This window comes from Heliconius melpomene, chromosome 20, assembly GCF_056956725.1.
Source record: "Heliconius melpomene rosina isolate 202511_hmr_F chromosome 20, ASM5695672v1, whole genome shotgun sequence".
In the NCBI taxonomy this organism is placed as follows: Eukaryota; Metazoa; Arthropoda; class Insecta; order Lepidoptera; family Nymphalidae; genus Heliconius; species Heliconius melpomene.
In genome coordinates this window covers 7,022,242-7,037,564 of record NC_140408.1, presented here as the reverse complement: position 1 = coordinate 7,037,564, position 15,323 = coordinate 7,022,242, and the positions used below count along the sequence as shown (strand labels likewise).

The following is a 15,323-nucleotide window of genomic DNA, read 5'->3' as shown; positions in this document are numbered from 1 at the left end:
GATGTATAGACTTAATCTTCATCTTTACGCATCCTCTGACTGCTGGAGGATAAATATATTTATTTATAGTGATAGATGGAGGACTTGAGAATTAAATTCACCTATTTTTCTATTTTTTTACGAGTATGTATTTTTTTTCAATAGAATTTAAAAGCAGTTCCACCATTAGTATAAAAATCGGGCCAAAACATCCCATCATCATACAGCGAAGACGGAGTAAGTCGTAAATATCAGATTTTAGGGCAAATCGAAAAGCTATTAAATATACGTTATGCTCGTCACAAACCTTATGTCATCGCATATCATGTCGAATACACCTTAAAGTTAAACTCAATAACAAAATCGATTTGCCCGCAAGATGGTTAACAACCGCAAGACATTGATGCGAGCGTGGGAATCTGATGAAGAGCGATTAAAAATCCTCATTCTATACACTGTAACTGTTAGGGCCTGTCATCTTTCATAGATTTATGAGGTAATTCTCCATCACATCCAGATACAATGTCACGAAATATCTTCTATAACGAAAGAGTTAATGTTATCGGTAAATTACTGTCTTTTGTGTTGTTTATCGGCCCGCACTTAAAATCTAATTTACGTTCAACAGTTCATTATATTGTTGTTTACTTTGTATTTCATGTCATATTATCTATTGTAATTATATTAATAAATTTCGAATTAATTGTTGAGAAAAGCTAATATTGAAAACAACGCCTCAAAGGTGACTCCACACACTATTATCCAAAGAGTATCTTTACATTACAATCTCAATTATTAATAGTATGCAGAAGACAAACGTATATAAAAAAATAAAACGTCTCATGAATTATAAAAACATTTACTTTTATATTGCAATGAAAATAATTACAAAATTGTTTCTTATAACAAACAATATGAAACAATTTAACAATATTATTATGTCTAAGTTGTGAAGACGATAGGATAGAGCATGACTGTCACGACCGAGCATTATGTAAACAATATGCTGGCATATTAAGAAACATATTTGTTTATAATTCCCGTCTAATAACATGTTATATATCTGTGTTTTACTTTCTTATGTTATGTTTCTTATCTATATATATAACAAATTGACAGTCATTTTAATATTATAATAACTTTTTACAATATATCTAATTTCTCCACATATTCAGAAGAGACAAATATTTAAGAAATAGATATTTTATATTTAAATATTTAGAACGTTGTGATTTATATAGAGCAATATTTAATCAAAAATCCAATTAAAAGTCCAATAACAAAATTTAGTTTTAGACAGATAAAAAAGATCTTACTTAATGTTTTTATTTCTTTTGTCAAAATCAGCTTCACATTGTATCGCGCACACAGCAGTGTAGGCAGAGAGAACCTAGTGTTAAGACACTCTGTTCTCCGTATAAGTTATAATTTTAAAAAATATTAATTTAAGTAGCTGTTTTAATTTAATAACAAAAGGACATTAGCGTATGCAATGAAAGACTCAGAACCTATTCAGACAAAACAAAATCTCGACCGTCCTAACAATGTTTCAGAATATAAATTTAATAATTAAACCAAGTAAATGAAAAGGCTGATTTTGATCTTGTTTACAGTGGGGGCACAAAATAAAAACCATGCAGTATTTTAAACAAACATATTGTTTCGAGGATTGCCTGTTGAAACCGATGTCCTGAACAAACACTCGAAAACATAGCCTTACTCGTACAATTATTATCTCCACGTGTGCGGAACAGACCAAAGGATTAGGTCCTTTGGTAAGATCTCTTTAAATTGTGACAATGCTTTTATTGTATTATAATTTAGTAAAATATTTACAGTAATATGTTTCTTAAGAGAATTAAGTGTTTTGACTCACTTACTCTGCTATATTCGGGATACCTTAAGAAGTTGAAGAAAGTAATCTATATATATAAAAGGACTTGTCCTCACTGACTGAGGTAAGACGCACGCACAGACGGAACCGCTGATGGTAGAAACGTTAAATTTGGACAAATGTTTACTTTCGTAATCTGGACATCCACTAAGAAGGGATTTTGAAAAATTTTAACCCTAAAGGGGTGAAATAGGGGTTGAAAGTTTGTATGGAAAAATCTTTAAAACGCCACCGATTATTATAAAATTTGAAATTTAGACTCTTAAAAATATTTCATTGAACAAATGTTTTATGGTTTATTAGAATACACCCCCAAAATAAGTAAGCGAAGCTGCGCGCGTCCGCTAGTGAGATATAAGATTTTAAAAATTGAGATTTTGAAAAAATCAATTACTATTTACTTGATATAAATTACAAGACACTAGATTCTCTCTTGATACTCGTACGTTGCACCGATAAATCGAGAAACTACAATTAATTCTTGACCAATTGGAATATGTATGACTTTATTCGATAGTTGAGGACTCGGATTCACACAGGAGCAAACTACTTTTAAAAAACTTACGTTTCCCTTTTATTAGGTTCACTAGATTTCAGCTACCGTTTTCTGTAAGGACGGAGAGTTAAAACGGAGAGATTTTATTCCAAGTTATCTTAACCTTATGTAGATAATACAATAGACGCGTGAAGGAAAAATATTAGTAAAAAAAGGCAAAACAAACACACAGTAATAAAGATAACGAAAATGTGTAACATTTATTTTTTTAGCTAATTTTAACTCTTGTATCAATGCTTTGGTTATCACTTCTATATTTTTTTTTATTTATTTACAAGAACGCCATAATAAATAGTATGGGCCGTTTACGGATTGCGTATTCTATTATTAATGCTAAAACATTATTTGTTTTTAAAATTTTATTTCTTTATATAACAACTTCAAATTTATTAGTACGACAACCATAAGCCTTTTATGGGTTAACCATAGGCCTTCTAAAAACAGGTAGGCGTAATAAATAAGTTATATTTGTAATATATTTCACAACTTATTTAGCTTGAAATTACAAGTAAATTAGTATAAACAGGAAAACATAAAAAATACAAGTGGGTTATTTTTACCCACAAATTAATTATCACCTATACCTCCTAAACATATAATAATATAGAGTACTTTTACTAAACAGTTATATTCGTGACAACGTGGTTAGCACTAACGCTAGGCGAGTGTACTGAGGTTTAATATTTGTAAAAAAGATAACGAGGACACTGCAAAGTTTAATACACTATTTACTTTGACAGTCACCACTCGAGTCGTGCTTCTCTAATCATCGAGAATCTAACATCTGATACTCACTGAACTTCGAAAGCAGAAGCGAAGTAACGGAAACAAATAAACTCTTGCTAAAGGATATCTTTATCGATTGCAAGCGATTGCCGCCCTTCAGTAGCAAGAACAAAGCTTCGTTTGGTGTAAAAAAACATCAATATGGAAACAGGTCTCGTCGATTTCAATGCACATTGCATTCTATTGCAGCCACAACGGATCGGTCGCCGACATTTGACACTTGCATCGACAGTAATATGTGTAAGCAAGGCAGCGTACGAACAATCTATACAAATATTCTTAATATTATTCATATTTAATGAGGAATAAACTTGTTAGAGGCCAGTCATGAAGAAAGGGCACAAAATGTGATGGTAATGGTAGTTGTGGGTTCGATTCCCACTTGAGAACATAAAAAAATATTAATTACATATACTTCGGTCTTGATTGCAAGCAAAGCGCGCGGCGTTGAGTTCCGCCACTTAACACGCAATCCCTCCTAACTTCGGAGTCTCTTAACACTAACTCCCTTCTGCCTAACCTGTTGTGTAAGGGATATAGTTTGACGCCAAAAAAAGAAACTTACCTTAGAATAAATTATTTATCTCATAAGTACCTAATAACAAATAGTTAAGTCGTTCATTTAAAGTTACGAGTACGTTTCTTATTTATTTATTGATGTGATGTGACGTTCCTCTGAGCGTCACACTTCACACCGTCACACAGTTCCCGGAGTAATTTGCTTACGAATGTGAGATAGAACTTACGCTAATTGGTATATATCCATCAAAGTTTCTACAAATTAAATTCACTTCAACACTCCTGTTTCAAATTGTTAAATATTTAAAACGTTTTAAGTTTTTCTCGTATATATAATTCGTATATATAATATACTAGCGGCCCGCTCGCGGTTTCACCCGCGTGAACTATGTTATTATTAATTTCTGTCTCCATGACTACGTCCTAGTGACGTCTATGACGTGAAATTTGAGACTCATAGCATTTGTAGTAACGAAGTTTCATACAAACTTTCGAAACCAAAAACAACCTCTTAGAAGTCGAATATTGCAAATTCCCGTCAAAGCGAGCACCTACGTCCTATAAGTAACTCCTATGCAAAATTTGAGATTCCTAGCACTTGTAGTTTCAGAGATTTCGTGATGAGTGAGTGACCTTTCGATTTTATATATATATAGATAATAAAAAAACTTTATATGGTTACATACTCATAGTACCTACGTTCGTTCGTTTTTATTTTTGTACCGTCACGCTGTATCCCGCACACAGCAAGGTAGGCAGAAGGAATCCAGTGTTAAGACACTACTTTCCCCGCTTTCTGCCTAATTCTGGAGGCATTGCGTGTTGAGTGGCAGAACTCAGCGTTTGATCAAATGGAAATATTAAATATTTCATAATTTTGAGTGGGAATCAAACAGACACATATATTTTTGTGTAAAATTTGAATTGTGTTATTACGGACGGGCAAATCTAAATGGACGTAATAAACATTTTTACTCCCAATACGTACATTACGAGTACTTTTAAGAAGATATTTACTTCAAACCATTATAAAAAAAAATAATAAACATAAAACTGAAGTGTTGCAAATACTATCAAATTTACGGAAATAAATATAACTCCGCTACAACTGAATCCCGTAACGCTATAAACCATCGATTTACTTGTCACGGGAGCGACAATTGAATGTGAGATAGTGCGGGGTCGTTCCGAGGCGAGAGGCGCGGGCAGAGCTGAACAGCCGCGGGGTGTTCTGCTGGGGAGAATCAGCCACCGGAGATTGCGTCCCAGCCTCCTGCGCAAGCTGTCTAACTCGATAAACTGCGTGAAAATAACAAACAAAAGTTACTTCCCACTCATTTTTATCTAAATACACGAGTGTCTACCTACCTACACTACTGTACCGATATAGATGTAACAAAATTAGTTTTCAGTAAAATTCTATTTAATTTAGGCCGTAAAAATATACTTTGTCGGATCTGACTGTGACGAGAAACGTCCTGTTCAAACAAAAATATTTAAACTTAATTATCTCATGTGACCGTTTCGTGTGTCGTTCCAAAAAATAGATAGAAGTATCTATAGTGGGCACGTCGCTTCACACTACTTTTTCTTGATGGCGACATGTCAAAAACAAGCACGCATGAACGCTAGACATCAATCAATGATTCTTTTGTTATTTTAAGACAGTTACTAAGATCAAATATATTATATTATACTACGTCGTCAACGAAGAATTATTTTTAGTTACTCTTATAAAATATATTTACATAATTATATATGTAAAGTACAGGTAATTTTAAATGCAAGAGTATTTCCCAAATACCTTTGATGTTGTCACAATCAGTTTATCTTGATTGGTACGCTATATATTTGTGTTAAATATTTTATTGAGGAAGCTGTCCCAGATTTGTCACTTGTTAATGCTATGCTAAATGTCGCTGCAATACAAACATGAGATTAGTATTCGACACAGCGCTAAGGTGTTTTGATTATATTTTATTAATAAATTAATAATATTTTTAGGATTATTTATAACGGAAATTAAATAAGTTCATACAAATGCAAATATATTATTTAGCATTTTCAATCAAGTTTTAGTTTAATCACTCATTTGTCTGAGTTTATTAACTCTCAATATTTATTAGACATAAGCCGCTATCTATGTTCTTTGTCTAACAATAAAGTTCATCATTATTGCTATCCTTTCTACAAAGATGGCAAACAATATCTTCTAAGGCCTGGATCCTCGCCAAAATTTGATTTTAATGACGGCTTATGCTCGCATATGTCAGCTTATCCCGTATCTTCTCTTTGCATTATTTCTATTGAATAGCTTTTATAGAGGATTGTACTGCAAAAACACATGGCAAATGCCAATTAGCATTCTGTGTATATTTTTCTTTTTTTATCAATTGTTGATCAAAACATTAATGAAATAAGATCTATATATGTATATGCTGACACATTATAATACGTGTTTTCACTACTTTAAATTACCACCTTCACTTTAGATTTTTTATTATCAGCTTCATGCTCTACCCTCTAGATTTCTTAAAATTTAAATAATTCTATATATATTTATTTATTTACTTATTTATTATAATAATCTATTGTTCCTTTTCAAATATCGCTACTGCCATAAATAAAATATAATAACGTAAATTTTCGCAACACTTCTATTTAAAATACTCTTCAATAGTTGAGCGAATGTGACATGTATACAAATGACTATTTCATGTTGGGAAGTCAAGAAATCCAGCTGCAAGATAAAAGTTCTCGCTGTGCTAAGTCACATAAGAATTCAGCAAATGTCATGATATTATTTCGAGTTCATAAAAAACATGCTTGTCTTTATTTTTGAATAAGCTGTAAATATCCTGAACTATAACTCAACGTGCTCAAATCGCCGGCGGAATATTTATAAATACGGTAGCGAACACCGTAATGCGGCTCGACAGACAGTTGCTAAATTTCAATGTGTTCTACTTCGAATTCTTGCTTCTGTTTCTAGCGTGACAGAGACTACACTTGACGGTTCCTCATTAGACAGCTCAATTTTCAAAGATTTTTTAATTATGTTTAACTTCCTGCTAATTCTCATTGGAGTTTTCATGTTTAAAACTGTTGTGAATTTCACATTCATTTTTTTATTATATAAAATCGATAAATATCTATACAAAATATTTATAGTTTCAGCAAGCATTTAAATCTTCCAGTACACTGTACGTGATAAGAATAAATTATCGTAACGTTCAGTACTAACAAAACCGAAAGAAGCACAATAAAATAGCTGGGAAATAGTGAACTCATGTCGTATTTATTCTAAGAGCTTTGAAAATACCCTAAATCCGACATACATTGTAGACCATATTACTCCGAGCACTTGCATTTGTGCTCGCAATGGACCGCTCAGCCAAATTTTTAACTTATACGCATATGAAGCGAAGACAGTTTATGATCTCGTATCCTATATTCTGAAAACGCCTTTGCGAATCCATATTGCCATCCATTTGGCTACAAGAGCTGCTTCCGGATTATTCGATTCGTGATGACTCACGAGCGGCCATTACAGAAATTGTACGAATATAAATGAAAATGCTTTAAAATCAGACTATTTAAGGATTTAGTATTTGTTACGACTAATATATTTTTCATTGGGAACTTTAACAACCTCTTTAAATAATGTAAGCATAAATAATACAAGGTCTCAGAGGGATATGGACCTATTTGCGTCTTCCTTTATGTGAAACAATTTTAAAACCGCCTTATAAGCCCTAAAATCTTTAGGGACGGTAATAAAGGCAGGAAAAAATATTTATTGCGAGTAATATGTTCGTGAGAGCATGTTCGCGGACGTAATTGCGTTTCTAAGCGCTGTGACATCGTTCCGTGTCTTTATAGCGCAATTACTGCCGTTATCTGGCATTGATATTGCATCTAATTTATTCATGTTTCTCATATTTGAATAATACATGCCAGCTGCACTGACCCCTGGTGCCCACCACTTCTTTAGACTTTTCGCTTCTTACGAGTCACTCCATTAACATAAAGCAACTATTATATCTTGGCAATGCCGTAGACTTTCAAAGAATTGCAAACTAAGCACGCAAGTCTCCAAAAATTTTATAATTTCAATGATATTGTCGCGAATTGAGAACAGAGCTCACAAGAGTTGGTCCATTATAAAATTTAGGGATTTTAACGAGTCGAGGGAATTATTAACCCTTTAACTATGTCAATATTAGCATACTTTCTAAAGTAATCCCGGCTTATTATATTTTATTTATCACCATTCGTATAATTTGAGTAATTTTTATTATTGGTATTATTTTTAATTCCTTTATATATAAGTTGATATAAATTGAAAACTTAGCAAGCAATTTGAAAGTTAATTAAGCGCCAATTTATATTACTTACGCACTTATTTTCCGGAAGTAAAAAATCCTACTTAGCTACGATTAAAAATAAATAATAATTCATATTTTTATTACATGTAATAATCAGTAAAGATATTATGAAAATGTAATACTTATAGCTGGTAATGTGGCATTGTTTAGACATAAAATGACACACGTAATAAAAAATATGTACCTACTATAATCGTTTAACTTTTCCGAGCACTACAAAAAAGGGTAAAGCGCGACGTTGAGTTCGGCTATTTAAAGCTCTCGAGAATTCGACAGGAAATGAGGAGAGTGTCTTAAAGGGAATATAATATCTTAGCACTAGGTCCCAGATTCTCTCTGCCTATCTTGCTATGTGCTGGCTACAGTATGAATTTAAAAACAATAAAAAATTATTGGCCTAAAAAAACCGGAGTTTAAAGTTAACAGTAAAATTTAAAACAATTCAAAATAGATCCGAGTAGCACAAAACTAACACTATAAATATTAAATATCTGTCAGACGTTACTTTAACATATTTATACTGAAATTAAATATAATTACATGAAGGAGTCACAAAACGTCGAGGTACAGGGAGGTATTAATTTCAAATAAAGTGTAAATGCAATAATATTATCGTGGCCCTCCATTACATGTAAATTAAAGAATAAATAACCCAAGAATTACCTTTGAAAAGCAATGCGACATGAACGACGCGAGGGTTAAGTTCCAGTTCATAATACATGGATTCCGAGAAGTGATGGCTTACGGTGTTTGTTTTATTTAAAGGATGATTATTGATGAGCTCAGCTATCGTATCGGTCATTTAAGCTTCGGTTTCCTTATAAAATATATAACTTTATAAATGAGTTTATAAATACTATTATTCTATTTATTTATTTAATCATAAAAAAATCTTATTTTTCCACAGTAGAGTATTTTAAAATGTCTAGCTCTACACGTGATGCGATTTCTATTAGGATATTTAATATTTCAAATATTCTTATAAGAGAAACTGGCGATGGTTCCCGCCACCTTACAATATCTCTGAAATGTGATTAGCGAAAAAAATACATACAATTTATCAGCTTCACGCTGTATCCCGCACGCAGCAGGGTAGGCAGAGGGAACCTAGTGTTAGACACTCCGTTCCCCACTTTCTCCCGAATTTTGGAGGCATTGCGTGTTGAGGAGCAGAACTCAACGCCGCGTTTTGCCTCGACACCAGAGCGAAGAAATGGAGATATAAACGTAAATAAATATTTCACTTCCTCGAGTGGGGATCGAACCCACGGCCGTCGCGTTACAGTCACACCCTTGTGCCGCTGCGCTACGACGGCTTATACATACAACTTATTACATAAATAAAAATATATTCCCATATATTCTTGTACAAAAACGAAATCATTCGACCTGTTGCAGACATTTAATGCTATCTGTATTCCCCTTATTGAAATTTGTATGTTGATAAGGCAATTGTTATCGCGACTACATCCTGATTTTTTCCCCACAGATTTTTTAAACTCGAGTCAACAGATTCTTATCTGATACTTCACTATTATCAGAATGACGATGAACTCGTATCGTCTTGAAGACGCCAGATATTTTAGGCGCTAGTGATATGGGTGTGTTACAATTGTTGAGAAATACAAATAGCGATAACCAGATTTTCGCACTTACAGTGACAATTAATAATGTCAACTTTGCTGACGTGAACTAATATTTATATAATGATGTCGTAGATATTTTATATGGGATCTTTAAATAAATGCAATTTCATTTAACAATTTTGAATGTTCATTGTAATTTAAAATTCTAACGCGCGATTCTACGCGTAATAAAATATTAGTATATTAATTTGCACTTTCATAAATTACCAAAATAAAAACAATATTTTAATATTTTCGTTTATAAAATTCATATAATTTATTTCATAATCTGTTTTAACATTAAGTGGCTGTGTGAAGCAAGTAAATATTTACTATCTGTTTTTTTTAACTTCACGCTGTATCCCGCACATGAAAGGGTAGGGTGAACTTGGGAACCTAGTATATGGACCCTCCATTTGCCACTAAGATATTTCCATTTACCACTTTCCGCATAGCTCTTGAGATGTGTGGAATGGGGGATATCTGGGCGCGCGTTACCTCTTTATCAGAGAGAGGTAATAAAAATATTAAATATTTCTTAACTGCGAGTGGGAATCGAACCCACACCGCACTTGCCCTGTTCCACTACGGCTTCATATTTACTATCTTGATATAGATAAAATAGTTTAACAAACTCTGTGATTTAATCAGAATCACTAACAACTACCTATAAATCAGTCAGTTAGTTTCTTAGTTTGAAACTATTAAACTTAAGCTGCCTTTACAAGTGAACACACACTATAAGAGGACCACTTCGCATACCTGAATTTACTCAATCGATCTAAATGGAATTACAAACATAGTAAAGTTTACCTAGCTCTAACATTGCATTTATCTTAAAAGATATTGTGAAAAATATTAATAATTTAGATAATATCTTAGGTGCCTTAAGTAACTTGAAAATAAAACGTTCATATATACAATCGACGAATCCAGTCAATGTCATTACGAGGGTTCATAATTATGTAGTTCCTCTGGGCCCGTCATTTTCAGTTACATCTCGTACTGAGATAACGAAGACGAATTGATATTAAGTATGACGCATAACAAATTATGCTCCGTCTTGTGTTAGATTCTGCGCAAGCATTCAAACATTAGTCAACACTGAATTCTGTCACTAGAAACACTTTAAGTGTAGAAATAATGAGTTATTTTCAACAATTTCCATACGAGACTGAACGAAAGAAAGTTTGCTAGAAGGAACTGAGTTACAAATTATATGGTGTCCTTCGTGACACAAGCTAGCAAATGTGGCATACATATAGATGTAAGCATATAATTTTTAGTACGTATCTATTTCAGTTGGAGAATAATATGAATTAACTTTCTTAGCATATATTTTTTTAATTCTCAATTTTTAAGTATATGACTTTTATAATCCTTTTTATTTACATCTATTTTAATAACTAAGCAGCGTACAGTGGATATTATTTTTGAATCACAGAATTTGAATACATTACATTTTTTAAACACAAAAAATATGAATGAAATAGGAAGTTATATATATAGGAAGGAAGGAACATATAGGAAGCTATAGCTATGGATATAAATATGTAGTATTATGCTCACACATTGTATTATTAAATTTTCCCCGTATGGGACTCGAACCCACGACCATAGCTTCTCATCATGTATGCAATTACTACGTCATGATGACTTGGGAACTTGTTCAAAAAAAGTTAAGAATTGTATGTTATAACGTACTTGCTGTCCAATGAACGCCTACAGTATACTAGTTAAGTACAACCTTCCTGTCGCAAAAGTGAGTGTTCATATTAATTTATTCGGTTTTTAGCGGAAATTACTTGATTTCAACGATAGGAATCTGAAAAAATCTAGATCTTAGTGTGAAATAAAAATAGCTAAGAATCCAACATCCACCTACGTAGTTGAAAGAAATTATTATTTGTTTTATATCTTTTTATCATTATTCAAATACTGTATATTAGACCCGCGGCACGTGTAGGAACTATATGCGGTGATTGCGCTTTCAAATTTGACAGGAATAGTGTTTTTCTTTTAATTAAATACAAATTAATTCTACAGTATAATAAAAAGATAAATACAAAGTATATATGTAATAGAAGAAAAAAAATTCAATAAAATTAATTCACCAATTCTATTTGTGATCGGCCGATAAATAATAATAATTTAATAGTAATCTGCAATATTTAGGTTTCTGAACTTGTATTTAGAAATTCAGTTTTACAAATTAACATTATAATATCCTTTTACTTTGAGGGTTATTACAGGGCAAAGTACACAGTACGTACAAGCTCGTGAAGTCGTCGGCTAGACTGGCCGCGGCGGGTGCGTGTAGCATTTTGTTACAAGTAATCGGATTACAGCGAGTGTCTGTCGGCGCGCGACGGGCACCATGTACTACATATAAAATATTTGTGACTTCACTTAGATTTACGTTGTTGCCTTTATTTTGTTGAATTTCTTGTAAAAATTATATTTATTATGTATAAATATGATGAATTATTTAGTACGATAAGGGGATAAGAAAGTAATATAGAACTCACTATAATATAAACACCATATACATAAAGAAGACGATGGCAAAGGATGAGCCTAAATTTGAAGACTTCCATTACACGGATGAGCTGCCTTGCGCGCAGGCTCACTGCCTTAAACCCTTCCGTATCTTCAGAGATTACATCGATGGCTTCCTTCGAAATTGACCAAAATTTTCGCTTTAATAAAAGCGATAAATTACCTGACATCGGCTTATATATTAAAGACGAAAATAAAAAAAATAGAAAAAAGGTGCAATAAGTCTAAAATGTTATAAAAAGGTGTGAACTAAGTATATAACAATATTAGGAGATACTTATCGTGCTCTTATCATAATCATGCATAGCGTGACATCGACCGTTAGACTCTCAACTATGTAATAAGCACTGGCTAGTGGCTAGTGGCTAGTGGCTAGTGACTAGTGACTAGTGGCAAGTGGCTAAGTCTCAAGCGGCTACTCTACGTGAATGCTTCCGGTGGTTCCCGGGAAAGATCTATTTATGCGTGATGTTCCGCACTGATTCATTTCGTGTCAAGCAGCTCTGTTACAGGTTACAGGGCACGAGCGGTACAATCGTCTAAATATTTCTCTCCGGAATCACGTCGGGCAGACTGTGTAAAAATGGAGTGCCTCACTTACCAAACTTCGGAGGATGGCAACTAAGGTGCTCCACCACAATTACCGCTTGCGTAACCCTGGGAAAAATATTTTTCCGTGAATCTAACGTGAAAGTCATTACAGTAATTGATCTTATAATATAGGGTATGATATATCAACACCAACAGTTACTCCGTGATCAACAGTTGCTTATGGTGTGTTTGGTACCTTACAACTAACATGCTTATTTCGCTAGAAATTAGTGAACATTGGGATTTGTTTCCGTTTCAAGGGTTACTATAGTGGATTGTTAAACAGTTTAGTGACTCTTTACTAAAAGGAAAACTGCACTGGAAATATCTACTTGAATGTTAAAGTTAAAATAAATATACTAAATACCGCTATTCGGTACCTACTTTAAAATAAACTATGAGACTAATAAACGTAATTCTTTATGAATACAAGTTCTAACACACATCCCAAATTAATACCAGACATGTTGTTTTGAAACAAACAATAAATCTGAGGCAAGGTGACAAAAACAAGATTTACTATAATACTCTAAAAATACGAAATAGGTGGTTTGTATCGGCTGTTACCATAATTAATATCTAAAGAAGTGTTACTGTTACCTGCAAAAAATGTTCAAATATTAATATCATTACCAGTAATTACATCAATTATACTTGTTTTATTATTTTAAATATATTAAAATAAATATTCAATTTAAAAAGAAAATTTCAATTCAAACAGTGCTTTTCGACGTTGTTTTCTAAACGTATAAATATTTACGACAGGCTTATACCGTAGCATGTAAATCGTAAAGTTTTTATCGCGTGCCGACATTTTCGTCCACAATTATTTAAAGACGAAAACGATTTAAGAGGAAACCATAATATTTAGCTTTAATATCTATACTGTAATTATTATATATTATTTATTATTTATTACTATGTGTGTATATGTTGTTTTAATATATGAGTTTAATCATCTAAATCAAGTTTACGTACGGAATGCGTGGAAAGGATAAATCTAAGATAACTACTTTAATTAACTTTTGAAGTGAACATAGAATGACTCAACTATATAAAACCTATCGTTAGTCTCAACACAAATGGTTCTTAGGTTATTGCAAAATTATAAGTCGATTAGAAAATTATTTTTCCATAAATTTATAATATTGGCCTTTAAGTACAATGTAAATAACTACTTAAATCTTATTCTTCGAGAAGACTTCTTCTTCTAGAATTGATGTTATGATAGGAATTTACAAAATTTTATAGCGAATGTTCTTATCAGATGCGGTATTTGTTATCATCACAATCTGACGAATTAATTACTACGCAATGCAGGAGATAACGCGGCTTATAGTAGTGTTTGACGCGCGCAGATTGTTTGATAGAAATATATACACGCGGGTATTATTTAAATATTAATAAAATATATATTTTTACCGAATATGTCCATGTTGTTATTAAATTTGTCAAAATAACAGATAATTCAATTACTTTGACGTGGTTTTAATTGATATAAAATCGATAATGAACTAAGCTGCCGATAATAACTAAGCTATACAGACTTACATGTCTTTGTCTGTCTGTAAAAGTACATGACATAGATTTTTTATGTTTAAAATGCAAAAAACATATTGTAAAGCAAACAAACGAGTATTGTGGACCAGCACGGGTGCGGTGTCCGGCGCTGGAGATCGCTCATTGCGTCGCCAATTGAGATAATGCCCTCAAATGCAAACCATTACTGGTCCATTCATAGGAACTGGGTACTAGCACAAAAATACAATCGATCGCATTCTAATAGTTTATGGAAACGTCAGTTATCTTTAAATGAAAACAAAATGAATATATCAATCAATAAATATTCATAAACTTTTATTAAATAAAACATCGAACTATGTTTGGCATACAAAAGAACTCCATTAGCGGAAAGCCTAATAAAATTTGAAAAGTTTTTTTTACTAATATTTTATACTCGTATTCATCTGACTTTGGTCTATTGCAGCTTGGAAATTATAATAGTAAATACACTATTACCATATAAATTAAGTGAACGCTAAACATGTGCTAATGTTTACCTGCGTTTGTAAAATATTGCACCTTCAGCTGTTGTTTCATTTCTATATTGTTTTGTTATTATTCTAAGCATTAAGTATGTTAAAAGCGTGTATTAGTTAATAAAAAAAAAATATAATTTACAAATACTGGGTATTGAAACTATTATTATATTTATTTAGGTATATTATGGCAGTCAATTTTATATTTTACATATAATTTATTACGTTAAATGTCCAAATACTTATTTTATGTACTCGTATATTTAAATATGCTTTTGTTTTCTATAATTTTGTCTAACCTTTCTAATGCAGGTTCTAAAATCCAGAAATTTTAATGTTTTTTGAGATAACTTGTTGATAAAATATCTAAAAAGACATTATTAGAAA

At 32.2% G+C, this 15,323-nt stretch overlaps 1 protein-coding gene and 1 long non-coding RNA gene across 7 annotated transcripts in view; both read right to left on the bottom strand.

Moving 5' to 3' along the window:
* Rbp6 (RNA-binding protein 6) overlaps positions 1–15,323 on the bottom strand; it is a 412,235-nt gene that overhangs the window by 383,696 nt on the left and 13,216 nt on the right. The gene's annotated exons all lie outside the window — the stretch shown is intronic.
* Positions 1–15,323, bottom strand: part of LOC146527804 (uncharacterized) — a 62,944-nt gene that overhangs the window by 34,727 nt on the left and 12,894 nt on the right. Inside the window, exon 2 of the long non-coding RNA XR_014879202.1 lies at positions 12,908–12,963. This is a non-coding gene — a long non-coding RNA (uncharacterized LOC146527804). The remainder of the gene's footprint in view (positions 1–12,907; positions 12,964–15,323) is intronic.